At 38.6% G+C, this 16,719-nt stretch overlaps 1 protein-coding gene across 1 annotated transcript in view; it reads left to right on the forward strand.

The window, feature by feature from the left end:
- MTUS2 (microtubule associated scaffold protein 2) overlaps positions 1–16,719 on the forward strand; it is a 624,304-nt gene that overhangs the window by 12,058 nt on the left and 595,527 nt on the right. The window contains exon 2 of the mRNA XM_025364093.1: positions 6,575–6,647. The gene's annotated coding sequence lies outside the window, so the exon portion shown is untranslated. The remainder of the gene's footprint in view (positions 1–6,574; positions 6,648–16,719) is intronic.

Consider the following 16,719-nt stretch of genomic DNA (forward strand, 5'->3'; position numbering starts at 1 on the left):
GGTTTAACATCTGAAAATCAATCAATTTAATATACCATATTAATATAATAAAGTACAAAAACCTCATAATCATTTGAATAGAAACAGAAAAAAAAAAAAGCCACTTGACAAATTCAAACAGCACTTCATGATAAAAATACAAAACTAGGAATGGAAGGGAAATTCCTCAACCTAATGAAGGGAATCTGTGAAAAACCCACAGCTAACATCGTACTTATGAAAGACTTTTCCTTTTAAAATAAGGAACAGGCAAGGATGTTTACTGTTTTCACATTTATTCAGCATAATACTGAACGTTCTAGCCAAGGCAGTGAGGCAAGGAAAAGAAAGAAGAATCATCCGGATTGGAAAGGAAGAAGTAAAATTATGATGTGATCTTGTATGTAGAAAATCCTGAGGACTCTATACACAGACTGTGAGAACTAAAAAACAAGTTCAGTAAGGTGGCCATATACAGGATTAATAAAAATCAGTTGTATTTCTATGCACTTACAATTGACAATATGAAGATGAAAATTTCCGTTTGTAGTAGTATCAAAAACAATAAGATATTTAGGAACAAATTTAACAAAAGACATTCAGGACTTGTATATTAAAAACTGCAAAACATTGTTAAAAGAAATTAAAGGTAATGTACATAAATGAAAAGACATCCTGTGTTCATGGACTGGAAGACTTACTAAGGTGACAATGCTTCCCAAATTGATCTGCAGATTTAATGTAATCTCTATCAAAAACAGAGGTCTTTTCCTTCCAATAAATTGAAAAGCTAATCCTCAAATTGATATGGAAATGCAAAGGACCCAGAATAGTCAATGTAATCCTGAAAAAGCAGAACAAAGTTGAAGGAATCACCTGTCCCAATTTCAAAACTATTTTAATATAAAACTAAGGTAATAAAGACAACGTGGTGCAGGCAAATTATGTCCTTATAGATCAGTGGTATAAAACTGATCCATAAGGCCGAGAAGCAAACCCTTGCATTTTTTATGAATTGGTTTTCAAAAAGGTGACAAGATAATTCAATTCAAGAAAGGATGATCTTTTTAATAAATAGTGCTGGAATAACTAGTTGCCTATGTGTAAAAGAATGAAGTTGGATCCTGCTTCATACCATATACAAAATTAACTCAAAATGGATTATTGACTTAAATGTAAAATATAAAACAGTAAGTCTCAGGAATAAAAGTAAGAGTGAACCTTCATGATCTTGGATTAGGCAATATTTTCTTATATGTAACACCAAAAGCAGGAGTGATGAATATATAGGTTAGTCTTCATAAAAATTATAAAATTGTTTCCTTCAGAGGATATCATCAAGAAAGAGAAAAGACAACCCAAAGAATGAGATTAAATTTTTGCAAATTACACTTCTAATAAGGATCTTCTATCCAGAATATATACAAATGATTTCACTCAACAGTATAACTTTTGGGGGATGATAAAGACAAATAACCCAATTAAAAATTCGACAAAGGATTTGAATTGACATTTCTCCAAAGAAGATACACAGGTGGCCAATAAGCATATGGAAAGGCAGTCCACATTAGTCATTAGGGAAATGCAAATTAAAACCACGATAATATATCACTACATATCTACTAAGATGGCTAAAATTAAAAAGACAAAATTAAGTGTTGGTGAAGATGTGAAAATGTTGGAGCCCTGATACCTGCTGGTGGGACTGTGAAATGGTACAGCCGTTTTGGGAAACAGTTGATAGTTACTCAGATTATAGGCATAGAGTAACAACATGACCCAGAAACTCTATTCCTAAGTGTGTACTCAAGAGAATTGAAAACTTACATCCATATAAAAACTGGCACATGAATGTGTACGTAGTAGCCTTAAACTGGAAGCAATCCAAATGTCCATTAACTGATTAATAGATAAATAAGATGTGGTGTATTCATACAATAGAATATTATTCAGCCATAAAAAGCAATGAAGTACCGATTTCTGGTACAATATGGCCGAACTTTGAAAGCATTTTGTTAATTGAAAGAAGCCAGACACAAAATACCACATGTTATATGATTCTGTTTATGTGCAGTGTTCAGAATAGGCAAATTCAAGTGACAGAATAGATTATTGGTTGTCAGGGGCTGGGCTAAGGAGGGCTGTGGAGTATCTGCTAATGGTATGAGTTTCTTTGGGGGGTGATGAAAATGTTCTGGAATTTGATAGTGGCGATGCTTGCATGACCTTGTGAATATGATAAAAACCATTGAATTGCACCTTTTAAGATGATGAATTTTATGGTATCTGGGCTACATTATCAGTAAAGCCGTTATTTAAGAAATTGTTTATCTTCATTTCTGAGAGTTTTAGTTCTCCCCAAGGCAGGTGCTCTGCCTTGTCCTGGTCCTGCTCAGATTTCAGTAAAATATCTAGATTGGAAGATAAGAAACCTGAGGAGTTACATGTGAAGTGCCAGCAGCTATAGTAGAGTAGAAGCTTAGGCTCAGTGGAACTCTGAAAGCAATATTCTGTGAGCTTTAAGTGTTGGGACAAACTCTGTGTGCTTAGCAGGGCCATGTTGTTCAGCACTGTAATATAGTCTTTGATGCTCTGGCTCTATGTCATTCAGAAAGGTTAAATTATGCTGAGCATCATGTTAATGGATTTATTAATAAGGAAGAGTTAAGGCATAGTTTATAGGGTATATTTCTGTTCAATAGAAATATAACGTGAGCTGTATATGTAATTTTCTGTTTTTTAGTACCTGCATTTAAAAATCAAAAAGAAACATGGAATTAATTTTAATATGTCTTATCTAACCTGAAATATTTAAAATATCATTTTTCATGTGGAAATATTTTACATTTTTTCATGTTGAATCCTCAAAATAATGTATTTCATACTTAGAGCACATCTCAGTTTAGACTAGCCACATTTCAAGTGTTCATTGGCCACCCCTTGCTGAGTGGCTACTGTCTTGACAATGTTAAGAGTGATTTTCATGAAAGTAGATGCAGAGCTTTCAGAGACACAGCATGGTATACTGGTTTTGAGTTGGATCCAGATTCAGATTCTGGCTTTGGCTCTAGCGCTGCATTTATTTATTCTTAAAATATTTACTGACATCTGTTCTCAAAAATCATAGTCTATTTCTACATAGGGTCAGGCATATGAACACTGGAGAGAAGTATCATCTTTTATTGTGCTAATTATTGCAAGACCCAAGGAAGGCAGTGGTCATTTCTAGCTAGGAAAGAGTTGATGGTGTTCAGGAAGGGCTTTGCAAAGAGGAGAGGTCTGAGCTCCATCTTGGAAGAGGAGGTAGATGAGAGCAGAGGCGTTCTAGGAGGAGGCAGGAGCAAGGGCAGTGAGGAGGCTTGCAACAGCACTGCCCAGGTGATTGCTTATAGCTTGGTTCACATGGAGCAGGAATGGTTTGTTGAAAGGGTGGTGTGGCTGAGCTGGAGTTGAGGGCCATGTTATTCCAGGGCACCTGCAAGGGACTTTAGAATGCATTCCTTTTTTCTTTTTTCTTTTTTATCTGAGTTCAAGATTTATTATCAAGCTACATTAATCAGGACAGTGTGGTATTTATGCTAAGTTATTAAGTTATACAAATAGATTAATGGAATTGACTATGAACTAGAATTAGATCCATACATATACAGTCAATTTATATACAATGCATTTCATATTAGACAGTGAACACCCATAGAAGAGCTTCAAGAAGTAAGTGATGAGTTGGGATTTGATCTTTCTTGCGTTGTTACCTTGGGCAAGTTATTGACCTTTCAGATCTGCTCCCTTAGTCTCCTGTTCTGCAACATTGGGTGACTGAAATCTACTCAGGCTGTTGCTATGAAGATTAAGTGAACTAGTATATGAAGCATACCTGATGGTCCAGCTCAGACTCCTGCTGAATCGAGAGAGTGCTTCTCTGGTAGTGTCCATCTGTTGCCCTAGCTCCTGTTCTTCAATGTAGTTGTGCTGCAGCAGTACCCAGGGAAAGCTTTCAAGAATATAAATTGTTGGAGCACAACAATCAGCCTCAGGGTGGTGTCCAGGAATCTATGTTTAACAAATCTATGTTTAACAAATTCTCTCCGTGGTTATTATGCAGCCACCTGTTTTGGGTTTGCATACCAATGTGTAGAGTTCACGTCCTCAACTCTTGTCTAGGACTCTGGGCCATTCGGTAACATCAGCTCTTCCTGCCTCTTACATCAGCTTCCATGTACTGTTTCCTGGCCGATGGTCTTGTAGACCCTAGTCTGATCACAATGGTAATTACCAGTGGCCTCAGGCTAGTCTGTTTCATGTTGCCCAGTTGGTTCTTAGGTTGCTCTTCATAGATTGGCCTCATTGAAATGATACCTGACATCTTCTACACATGTATATATCTACTTCACAGACCTTAGCCAGTACTCCTTAATTTTGTTCACACTCTTATTTAATTTCCATGTTAACATAAAGTCACTTTCTAACTCCATTCCACAATGTAAAGTATAATTCCAACTGGTCTATTAATTCAGAGCTGTTCTATTTGCAGCTCTTTATCTATGACCATACCCATAATAATAATAATGACAATTTTTTTTTTCTGTTACAATCAGTACTATCATTGCCATCATTGATACATTTACCTTCAACCCTGTAGTGGTCCACAGCAGATCCAAATATCTCTGTTTAAAGGGGAAAGTCGCTATTGGAACAACACAGAGTGCCTCTGAATGTCAGATTTACTTTGCTTGCATTTCATTTCATGGTCTTACGTGTTTTTAAGATTCTGATTGGATGTGAACAAAATGACAGGTTTCATCTAGCATATCAACTTTGACTTTGTCACCACCGTTCTGTGACCATGTCACAGAATGCTGATTTTAATCCTCCATCTTATCCTCACATAATTAATCTGAAAAATAGGGAATGAGAAATGGGTGGTACTAAAAAGAGATTAAAAAGTTCTTTTGGCAGCTGGCTGCTCTTTCATGCAAAAACAAAACAATTTATAGTAGGCTGCTGGTTTAATGGGTCTCCTGATGGGAGGGAAAATTATTTAAACCCTTTTCTATTCCTTCTCAGAAGAAAACATCCTTTGGGAACTTGTGAATTTTCTGTACCTGGGGTACCCAAATGGCCTTGATTGCACTAGTTTTTACTCCCATTAGCGTTGTGCATGCTTTGAGTTAACGTTATTGTGGGGTGGTTGTGATGCTGTTGTGCTGGTGGTGGTAGTTGTGGGTAGGTCCTAAAATAGATGGGTTACGACATTTATTACAAGACAGAAGTAAATGTTCACTTCATTGCCCCGTGGACTTGGGCTTGGACCTGTGTGGGGTGCTGCTCTCTGGCCACGCCTGTCCTGAGCTAGTGGGCAGCTCTTCTGCACGCTTCCTTCTGCATCTTATTCCTGCATCCGTCTGCCCCCTGCATCTTGTCCCTCGCTTGCTCTTGCCTGCTTTCCCTTTCACCTGCCCCTGTTGGAGATCAGCATGCTCCCTCTCACCTTTTTGTCTTCCAGCCCTCAGCTTTTCTTTCTGTCACATCTATGCTCTTGGAAAAGAGTCTTATGTTGCAAGGGGGAAGTCGAGGGGGTTGGAAGTAAACGGGGGACTGGGTGGGAAGAAATAATTGAAAAGATACACATAAGCCCTTCCAAATGCTGGAGGTCATTCCTTTCCTTTCTTATGTTTTAGATACCATTGATGGTAAGTTAGAATGGAATCAGTTACTCATACCCAGACCATTGATGTTACTCAGAAAAATGATGTATGTTGAGCAACAGGTAGTTTAGAAAATGTAGTTGTTTCATAATCACCGGGGTTTTCAATCCTGTTTATTTTTTTTTGTTTGTAAAATTATGAAATTGCCATGTGTGTAGGTAAAAAATGGTTGAATAATCAGCAATTTTGTATAAGTCAACCTACTAATAGCAGCCATTCTGTGGTATATATGCCAGTAACATTTGGGAGGAAAATTTGTCTCTTTTCTACCACTAGTAACTAGTCTTCCTGTTGGACAATTTAGAGAAGAGAGTTATTTGCTGATTTTTTGAATTAAAGTTTTCTTAATGATTTAATTAATATTAATGTTAATATTGTGTGTAGGATTCATAGTTCCTCTGTTTTTTTATTGCTTCTGAATTAGAAGAAGATAAGCATGACAGTATAAATTTGGTGCATAATATGAAAATTAAGATCTATAAAATGGACATGATTGTTCATATATCAGAGGTATTCTTCCCTTGACAAAAGCTCTGTCTTAAGTCCTTAAGATACTTCATTTATATGGTGTATTTAAGAATCAGTTTGCAGATCATTAACTACTTGAGGGATTAATATAGAAAGAAAATTGAAGTCATGTAATCCACTGAGGATTAATCTGAAAATAAGATTAAGTATCTCTAAAATCCTACACTCAGCTAATGGAAAAAATGGTGAGTTGATGAAGCAACTCCAATTATGAAGAGTCTGTGGTATAATTATTGCATAGATTCAGGGACTTCTGAACTAAGTTTATGTTTTGGTGAGAAGACCTATTATAATGAAATTACTGTTTATGCCTTCCTGAATCTTTCTCCTTCTAAATTTTCCTATATCTTTTTCTTTTTAAGGTTTCCACAGCTGGATTGTTTACTAGGGCCCATTGTCACCAATGGCAGTAAAACTCATTTTCTGGCGAGCAGGGTGAGTTCATGTGGATTTCTACCTGATTTATTATTCCATTCGATTTGGGCCTGTGATTGTCTCTCAAATGTTGTTTACTTCCTGAAACTCAAGGTAAATAGCTGGTGGTAGTTTTTTTTTTTTTTTTTTTAAATAAGTGATATTATTAATGAAACAAGTCAATGAAAATAAATTATATGAAAGCTTAATTTTTTTTTTTAAAGCTGTGAGGAATCCAGTTAGATATTGACTGAGTTCAAGTAACGTGTTAGTGATTTTAAATTGGTAGGGTGTGTTTAGAGTTGACACCTCTTAATAGCAATTGATCTTCTGTAACAAAGGGTCATGTTAGCATGTGTTTAGTAATATTAATGGACAGACATAGGACATGAGCTTTAAGTAGGGGATGTGCTTGATAACTGAAGTTACTGAGGGAAGAAGACCAGATTGGGAGGAAAAAAGTGAATGCAGTGCAAACAGTCCATTAAACTAAGAGCAGAAGCTTTAGTGAACAGCCAAGACCACAGAAAGCTTAAAACGTTTGAGGGAAGCTTTTCTGAAGGCTGCTGCTAGCCCATATGGCGCTTTGTGCAAATTAGACCAAAGCACCCCTCTGTAAGACATTTCACTTCCATCTGACGGGAAATTATTCAGCTATACTGATTTTTAGTACAAGACATTTTATTACCATGTGCTAGAAAATTGTAATATAAATAATCAAATTACCCATCTTTAAATCATCAAAGTGTTAATAAAAATACGAACAGCTTTTAAACGAGTAGAGAGATGCTTGCGATGAGACTGATGCCTTCTTAAACATGGTGCTCTTCCACAGTGCGCAACCTGAGCAACTGGCAGGTTGGCTCTGCCTTGTTGGGATTCAACTCATGATAGACTCTAAGGAAGGAACACTTTTTATTAAGGTCTAGTCATAGGGGACAGAGGATAGAAACAAGAGTTTGAGGTTTGGCTTTGACTAGAAACTTGGGTAGCTTGAAAGAAACTTATCGGAAGCACAGTAGCTATAGGTTTGGGGTCCCAAAGTGGTAGCCTGAACTTTCTAGGGCTAAAACTAGGAAAGAAACACCTACACTGTGCTTTAAACTAAATTTATGACTGAGTTGCTACCATGTGGTGATTTATAGTATGTGCTTTCAGATTCACCCTACTTTAATCATGAAAGCTTCATTCTATAGATCACTACCTGTGTGGTGTCCTTGTTCTCAAAGATGATTTAAACTTGGACTGGTTTTCTCCGTAAAAGAGATTTGCTTTCAGAATGTTGAGTATATTCATAATGGATGGTTCTTCATTACTTACAAATTTTTGTAAATAATCTTCTGATGAAACAAAAAGCTATGATGTTGCTGTTAGGTGTATTTGATAGATGTTGGTTGACAAATACAGGCTAAGTGGGATGTGGCAATACTTTGGGGCCAGATTTAGGGGCTGCAGGTGGAGTATGTGACTGGTGATTGAAAAGTTAATGAGGAAATTGGAACAGATATGGGGAAAAGTCATATGCAGTGCAGGTAGGTGGATGTGGCAGTCATGGTAGTTGGAGGCATGGTGAAAGTGGTGGAGGTTGTGGGGTGGTGAGGATGGTGGTGGCCGCTGGAGTGGCTGGATGGTTGGTAGTGGAGGGCTGGCAGCTGCCCCTGTGGCGCTGAAGACACATAAGAAGGAAGAGATGACAGATGGAAAAGATGCCAGGCTGTGGACACAAATTATGTGGCCTAAGTAATAGCTTTTGGTTTCTTGGGTGCTGGAGACAAATTGACCAGAGGGATATTCAAGGGGCCCTCTCTTTGTGGGATGAAAAGTTCGTTCTTTTTTTTTTTTTCCTTTTTTGATGTGGAATCTCACTCTGTCACCCAGGTTGGAGTGCAGTGGCACAATCTCGGCTCACTGCAACCTCCACCTCCCAGGTTCAAGTGATTCTCCTGCCTTAGCCTCCCGAATAGCTGGGATTACAGATGCGTGCCACCACGCCCAGCTAATTTTTGTATTTTTAGTAGAGATGAGGTTTCACTATGTTGGCCAGGATGGCCTTGATCCCTGACCTCATGATCTGCCTGCCTCAGCCTCCCGAACTGCTGGGATTACAGGCGTGAGCCACCGTGCCCGGCCAAAGTTTGTTTTCTTACTGTATCATTTATCCCCTTCTCCCCCATTCCCCTCTATGTATATAGTGGAGGATTTGATACTCTGAATACAGAAGCACAGAAACATGATCAATTACAAAAATCATTCATTCAAAAACCATTTTTGCCCCGATGTTATTTACATCTAAAACGACCTCCCCTCTGCTCCCTCAGCACACAAATGATCTATGTTTTGAAGAAAGAAATGTAGATTTTTTTTTTAATGAGTGGAGGAGGCAGAAGGAAAAAGGGAAACCAGATAAAGAAGGCTTAGATCAATTAATTCCTCCCATCCCTACAGTTGTTTAGCTGTCTGTCCTACTTTGTGGATATTATCCTTGCCTGTGGAACACCAAGGGGAGTGAGACTATGAAGGCACTTTGGATCTGATGTTTGGCACCTGTGATACTGAGCTAATAATTTTGTGTTTCATGTTTCCTTATCTTTCAGTAGAGAGAATGATATTCCTTATTAGAAAACACAGAGGGAATATTTGTGAAAACACTGGCTTAATGAATATTAAAATGAAACAGAACGATAGGTTTGATGATGATCTGGTATTCTCACTGTCCTGAATCTTCATGATTTTTGGATTGAAATAATTTGTGACTGCGTGGTCCAAATAGTTGTCCTCATTCTTTTAAAGAAGAGATCGTTTATGATGATTCTGTAAAGATGTATATACTCTGCAGCAAGAGAGATTTAGGATAGCACAGCTTTTGAAAGAGGGGAGTTAGTGGGTTATCCTGCAGTGGATGTTAGATTAGGTATAGAGCACCACGTGCTTGATGCGTGCTTAATGGAACAGAATGACTTTACCCCGTGCAGATGCTAGTAACAGCCATGTACAGTGGGTGCTCCTAGTTCAGTACTGTGCTGAGCCCGGAACCCCATCTGGGGAGGTGCTGCCATGGCTCTCATTTTACAGCTCTGAGAGGTGAAGCGTGGAGCTACTGTTGTAGCCAGCCATGCCCATTGCCACTAGGCTTTCTGGCCTCCTTGGAACCTGACTGGCTCCACTTTTTAATGTCTTTCTCATTTCTCAAATATTATGCATTTCAGACCAGCCCATCTCATCCCCCAGAGCTGCTTTAAAATTGAGCAGATAATTCTATCATTAGAGGACACCAGCTGAACAAGGCCAGGGGAATCCTAGAACTAAATTTGTGCCACATAATGAGATGTGAGGGGATCGTTGGTTGCAGTTGGTTTCCTAGAGACCTTAGAGATTTCTGAAGGTTATTTTTTTTTTAATTTTTCTATCAAAGAAGGTCCTGTGATTCAGAAGTATTTAAATCATTGAAATACCTCAGATTTGGAGAATGTGAAGAAACTCAGCAGTGTGTGCATCTTATTTTCTGCTTTAAAATTATCCTCAAGAATAGATTAGAAGCACCGGGGTCACAGAGTCTGTTTTCTGAAGTAGGGTAAGGTTAATCCTTTCCCTAATTCATCTTTTTCATTAGGCAGAAAACACAGGAGGAAAAAAAAAAAAGACCAAACACATTTTAATATTTAAATTCATAGATCCAGAGCCCAGAATTTTAGTATGTTGGTTATTGGGATAAAGGGAGTGGTGGATTCAGTAAATGTCACATGGGCAGTTCTCTTAAGATGATAGAAACCATATAAGCTTCTTTGTTGTCCATTTTTAAATGGTGCATAAGACTGTGCAATTTTCCCTGCACTACTCTCTTGTATGTACTGTTACGTAGCTGCTATAGCCGGGAATTAAACCTGTGATCTGTTTGATATGAGTCCAGATTTTATTAAACTAGGTCATCAGGGCACACACAGGGGGCTGGGTCATGCTGGCACTGTGTCATCTTTGGAAATTAACTGGGTAAGCATGCCAGTAGGCAAACGAAGTGGCTTTGCTCTTGCTATTAGAAGCAGATAGCAGGGAGCTGTGTAATATTTGAACATGCATCCAGTTAATGATGAATTACAATGGGAATCCTGGAAAACTTCCTGCAATACTCATATTATGTCAAAGGAGTTCATCATATTTGAAATTATCACAGGAATTACAGAATAATTCAAAATGAATGGGTAATTATTCAAGTGTTATATGAGTTATTGCTTCAGCTTGCACATTCTTAATACAGTGATTTCTGCCCTCTCCTTGTAGAAGCACTGAGGACCTGAGCTGACATCAGCCATTTGGTCGCGATTTCATGGGGCAGAAGCTGGGGAGTTTGCATAGGGAGATCATTTATGTTCTTCTTTTGAAGGTTGAGCTTGGTTCTGTCTAGGAGATAGGAGAATGAATTAAATGACATTTAAAAAATGGCTTTTTAACATCTGCTTTTGCCTGAAAGGGATTTTGTATTTAATTCTCTGTCATATTTATGTAGTTGTTACTCATTGTACTTAGCGTCCTGATTTTTAAAATGCTGCTTGTGTGTGTGTGTGTGTGTGTGTGTATTTAATGTTCAGTTGCTAATATAGGGATATTTCTCTGAGATGCCAGGATAGGAGAAAGGCCTTTTCAGAAGTCCTTGTCCACCCCACATGGCTTGGGAAGCAGCTTTGGCACATGGTGAGGGAGGAAGGGGTCTGCAGCATTTGTGTGCGTGTGTGTGTGTGTGTGTGTGTGTGTCTGTGTCTGTGTGTGAGAGAGAGAGAGAGAGTTGGAGTCTCACTCTGTAGCCCAAGCTGGAGTGCAGTGGCACAATCTAGGCTCACTGCAACCTCCACCCCCTGGGCTCAAGCAATTCTCATGCCTCAGCCTCCTGAGGAGCAGGGACTACAGGCGCACGCCACCACACCCAGCTAATTTTTTTTGTATTTTAGTAGAGACAGGGTTTCACCCATGTTGCCCAGGGTGGTCTCGGACTCCTGAGCTCAGGAGATCCACCCACCTTGGCTTCCCAAAGTGTTGGGATTACAGGCGTGAGCCACCGTGCCTGGCCAGCATTTTCTTTTTTAAAATTTTAGTTTAATTTAGTTATTAATTTATTTTTTAGAGACAGGATTTCACCTTATCACCCAGGCTGGAGTATGATGGTGTGATCATAGCTTACTGTAATCTTGAATTCCTGAGCTCAAGCAATCCTCCCATCTCAGGCTTTTGAAACTAAGACTGTAGGCAAGGGTCACCGGGCCTGGCCAATTTTTTTTTTTTTTTAAATTAAATTTTTGTAGAGATGGGGTCTCGCTGTGTTGCTCAAGCTGATCTCAAACAACCATCCTTCTGCCTCCACCTCCCCAAGCACTGGGGTAACAGGCGTGAGCCACCGCTCCTGGCCAGCAACATTTTCTCATCTTTCTGCCGTAGATTCCACTTGTCACTAGAATGTAAACTTCGCAAGGGTAGGGATTTTGTCTGTTTATTCACTACCATTTTCCTGACACTTTGACGAATAAACGCCTAACGTGCATTGAGCACTCAGGAAATGTTTCTAGAATGAATGAGGCAGCTTTGAATCTTGTATCTCTGGGAAGTAGAATTCTTTTTTTTTTTTCATCTCGAAGGAAAACAAGATTTACTTAGTCTTTTGCTTATTCTTTCAGCAGCACAGAGACATATCGAGAGATCAGGGTGACGGTCAATTATTTTATTTTATGTTTTTAGAATGATGTATGTTGAATGAAATGTCACTAGGTAAGCAATGACCGCTTTATAAGTAGTACAATTTCCTTCACCTTTTATTTTTTAGAAAATAATAGAAGTCACTTTTCTCTGTGACCAATCCTTCTTTTAGAGTGAGGATTAAAATGTTATTCTGTCGTTCACCTGCATGGAAGCACTTATCATGCACATTTACACCAATGCCTGAAAAAAAATGGAATATTTCAGTACCACAGAGAGCTTCATATTCTTTAGACAGCCATCAACCATGACATTATGTGAGGAATTCCACATTCCTTAAAAAATATGCTGGAAATGATGTTATATTGCATTATCATTATATTGGTATTGTAACTTACGTTTGCTATAATTTAGTTTATATAATAAATCTTAAATTGACTTATTTCTAAGTTATAATACAATAGGTAATTTCACAGTACTTGAAAAAAATCCAAATTAGTCAGCCATTATAACACATAAAGCTAGGTATGAGTATTGAAGTATAAAAATATGTTCTATCTTTGACATTTGAGAAATGTTTACTGTTTCAAATCACTTTGAAATATAAAGAACTATATAGGCCTGAATCAGGATAAATAGAATTAGAAGTCCGTAAGAGGGCATTAAAACGAAAGCAAATAGGATGTTTTTCTCATAGGATTAAAATAACATGCCCTATATACCCATGAAAGCCAATACTTTAAGTTATTAACATTCCAAACTGCTTACCTATGTTTAGGTATTTTAAAATTACTTCAGTATATTACTCTCTAACTTTTTAATTCTATTTTATGTGTGCATACTATTTTAGAAATAAAATATATTTAATTACTAAAAAAAAAAAAAAAGAAATTGGAAGGAAAAAAATCCTTTATGGCGTAAAAACTAATGGAAGGACCAGCTTTGTGGTAGAGGTCCCTGCTGTGTTCCCTCTCTGTTTTGTTTTGTTTTTTAACCTAGACAACTTGCTATACATGTTGCTCAGAATAAGAGGGTACATAAGTCATCAGATAGCCACAAAGAAGGACGATGTAGACTTTGATGACACTCTGGGTCATATCTCAGCTCTGGCATTTTTTAGTGTGTGACTTTGCTTATGTTCCAGTTTCCTTACCTTAAAAGGGGATGGTACCTGACTTGCAGCTCTGTAAGGATTACATGAAATGAGAAGGGAGAGCACTCAGTAATATAACAGTGCCTGCTACAGAGTGAATGTTGCTTCTCACTTCCAAATGAAGTCTCATTTAAGTCTCCTTTAAGAACCTGACATTACTAGACTTGCTAATTTAACTGCTTTGCTTAAAAACATATATGCAGTTTTTTTTCTTAAAAAATATTTATTCCTCCTTCAGAATGGGGCATATTAAACAGAGTCCTGTAAGGAAGTAGAGCTGCTCGAGTTATAGCCTGGCACTGTGGATCATGTTTAGGCATTTACATAACTGCACTGATCTGAACTAGTTTGTTAATGAACGAACACTTCTTAAATATGGAACCCACGTGAGAGGCCACGGGGGAAATCTAAACCAAGTTTTTGAGGTCTCCCAATCCAGGGCAGCTCTCTCTTTGGAGTTTAAAGGAGTCGTCAGGTCTCTGTAATAACTGAAGAACATGAAAGAATTATATTGAAAACATTTGGCTAATTATAAGTTCTAAAAGGCATTTCAGTTCACTCCAACATTATAACATCCACCAGGACATACAGATATACTTCTCGGTCCATCAAGTCAAAAGCTGTGTGTGGCTTTTAAATGTTTTAGTTGTAGTTTTCTTCTTTCCTCTTGAGGAGAAATAAAATTATCAGGGCAGGTTAATCTCCACAGATGATTATAGATGTGCAAATAATATGCCACTTACAGTGCATTTTTAATAGACTGCTTGTCAGAAGAACTCATGTTTTTTTCCGCTTCATGTAGAAGCAGTTCTTGTATATGCATTCAGAAAATAAAGTAGTCTTTCATTTAGTAAGGAAATGCACTCTTAACAAAACAATGAATCTTAATAGGAAGAGGGTATCAGGACTCATCTTCCCTCTCAAAGGCAAACATAACAAAATTGATAGTCTATGAAACTCCCTAGTGTCTCCTAGCTCCATGGCAATTTTTCATACCTCATGCATCCCTGTACCTTGCACCTTGTTATTTGTGAACAGACATTATTTCCTTACTGGGCCCTATGCTTCCTCAGTGGTGTATCCATGTCTTACTCGTTCCCAATGTTATTTGGCAAAGTGTCTTACACATAATGGGGATCCATAAACATTTGGTGAATCAATGAGGATTTTCTGAGCAAAGTGCGGAGGGCCGGATTCATTGTGGTTCTCGTAGTTTTAATTGGGGGTGAAGTGGAAGAGTTCATTTCCTCGTTAGGTTCCGGCTGAGCCAGTGTGCTGTACTGTGTTTAGGATGGTAAGAGAAGCCTGCCAGAAAATCATCTAAGGTAATTTTTTTTTTTGACAAAGTGGGAAGATATTCAAATAGGCATGAACAATATAGAGTTTCTGACAATAAAGTCAATATCACTTGAGGTTTTTTTTTGGCCCCTTTGATTCTTCTGGTTGGCTCTAGTGCAAATGAGAAGGTGGGGATGAGTGTGGAGTCTAAGTTTTTGCCTCCCAGATAGAGGGACACAGGGCATAGGAGCTCTGATTTTGGGTTCCTCAGTGTGAAGGAAGAGGGAGGCGAGTGGTCCAAAGGAAAGGGTAAGAGGATCTCTAGAAATGGGGCTCAGTGGAGTGTCAGGCCTGGATTCCTCTAGAGGACACCAAGGATAACTTTTGAGACTTTCGAGACTTACTGTGATTTTGTACCTCTCCCCCGTGCCTGTCAATTTCCACTGCGTCCTGTGTCTTGTTGTGGCTCTGGCAAATTGATGAGGAGTCGGCAGGGTGGTTTTGCAGGGAAGGCCTCATTTCCTTTCCTGTGTGACCTAGTTCTTCCATCTGTGTCTCTCTTGATTGCATCTTCCCAGACTTTGTTTCATTCTTGGCTTTTTCAATACCTCCCAGGGCCATCTCCTGGCTGGTCTCAAGTCCTGCTAGGGCACTGTCCAAGGAAACCATGCAGCAGCCCTGAAGACTGGTGCTGTCTCAGAGTTATGATTTCTGATGCTGGATGGACCTCCCATAGATGCAGCCTCTGGGCGCCCATCTTACACAAAGCTCAGGCTTGGGAGGAGAGCGGGAAGGAGGCGAGTAGCTAGGCCTGTACACTGTCAAAGGTGGGCTTTCACCAGGGCTTTCTGCCTTGGCCAGGCTCAGCCCTCCTATCATCTGACCTCCGCATACATTTATCTGCAGGTTGATGCCCCGATTTCTTAGCAGGAATATAAGACCCTTCCCACACTACATGTTTTATCCACATTTCCTGTCACACACTCCTTTTCTAGTTCAGGGATATGTGTGTGTGTATATATATAAAATATATGTTATATATACATTGTATACACATTATGTTATACATTGTATATACATTATATGTTATATATAATTTTGTGTGTGTGTGTGTGTGTATATATATATATAGAATGCCTGCTTTGTGATAGTCACTGTGCCAGATGCTGAGAACGTCAAAAGGATTGAACTTTGGTTTCGGCTTTCCAAGACTTTGCTATCTATTGGGATAGCCCAATATACAAACAACTTCAAAAAAATAGTTTAAAGGAATGTTAATGGGGAAACACAGAAGTGGGACTCACAAGCCCCTTTTCTCCATCCTTCCTAAGCCACTCATGGTTCGTATGTATGGGGGTCAGCCAATATTGGTTTGATTGTGATGTTTTATATCCGTAATATTGTATGACAGTAATTGCTCTTCTGAAAAATAGTATTAGATACCATAAGAACGATAATAGTCAAAAGGATTAAATTATACTACTTATCTTATGGATTAAATAATAAAAACAAGTTTGTTGTAATGTTAGTGGTACCTGGTGTGTGAGTGGTATCTAATGTGGTAGGAAAAGAGATGAATATAAATCAAAAGTATTTTCAATAACAAGGGGTGTGATTATTGAGTTTCAAAGAAAATTAACTTAGAAGAGTCTTTCAGTAAACGTTCCTGTTATCACTTTATAATAATAATTGGTATTTCTAACCCCACCCTATTCCCTGCCAACCCCTCTGCTGTTGACGAAGAGATATTTTTGGCCCGAATGGTCTAGATGTCAGCCTACAAGGATTTGCCCACTCTCCCAGTGGACATTTGACAGTATATGGAGACGTTTTTGGCTGTGCAACTAGCGTCCAACCGGAAAATGCCAAAGATGCTGCTCGTCATCCTGTAATGCATAGGATAGCTCCCCGTGAAGGATCTTACGACCCCAAATGCCAGTAGTGCCAGAGTGGAGAAACCCTAGTCTGGATGAATAGCCCATA

Source organism: Theropithecus gelada, chromosome 17 (genome assembly GCF_003255815.1).
Source record: "Theropithecus gelada isolate Dixy chromosome 17, Tgel_1.0, whole genome shotgun sequence".
Taxonomy (NCBI): domain Eukaryota; kingdom Metazoa; phylum Chordata; class Mammalia; order Primates; family Cercopithecidae; genus Theropithecus; species Theropithecus gelada.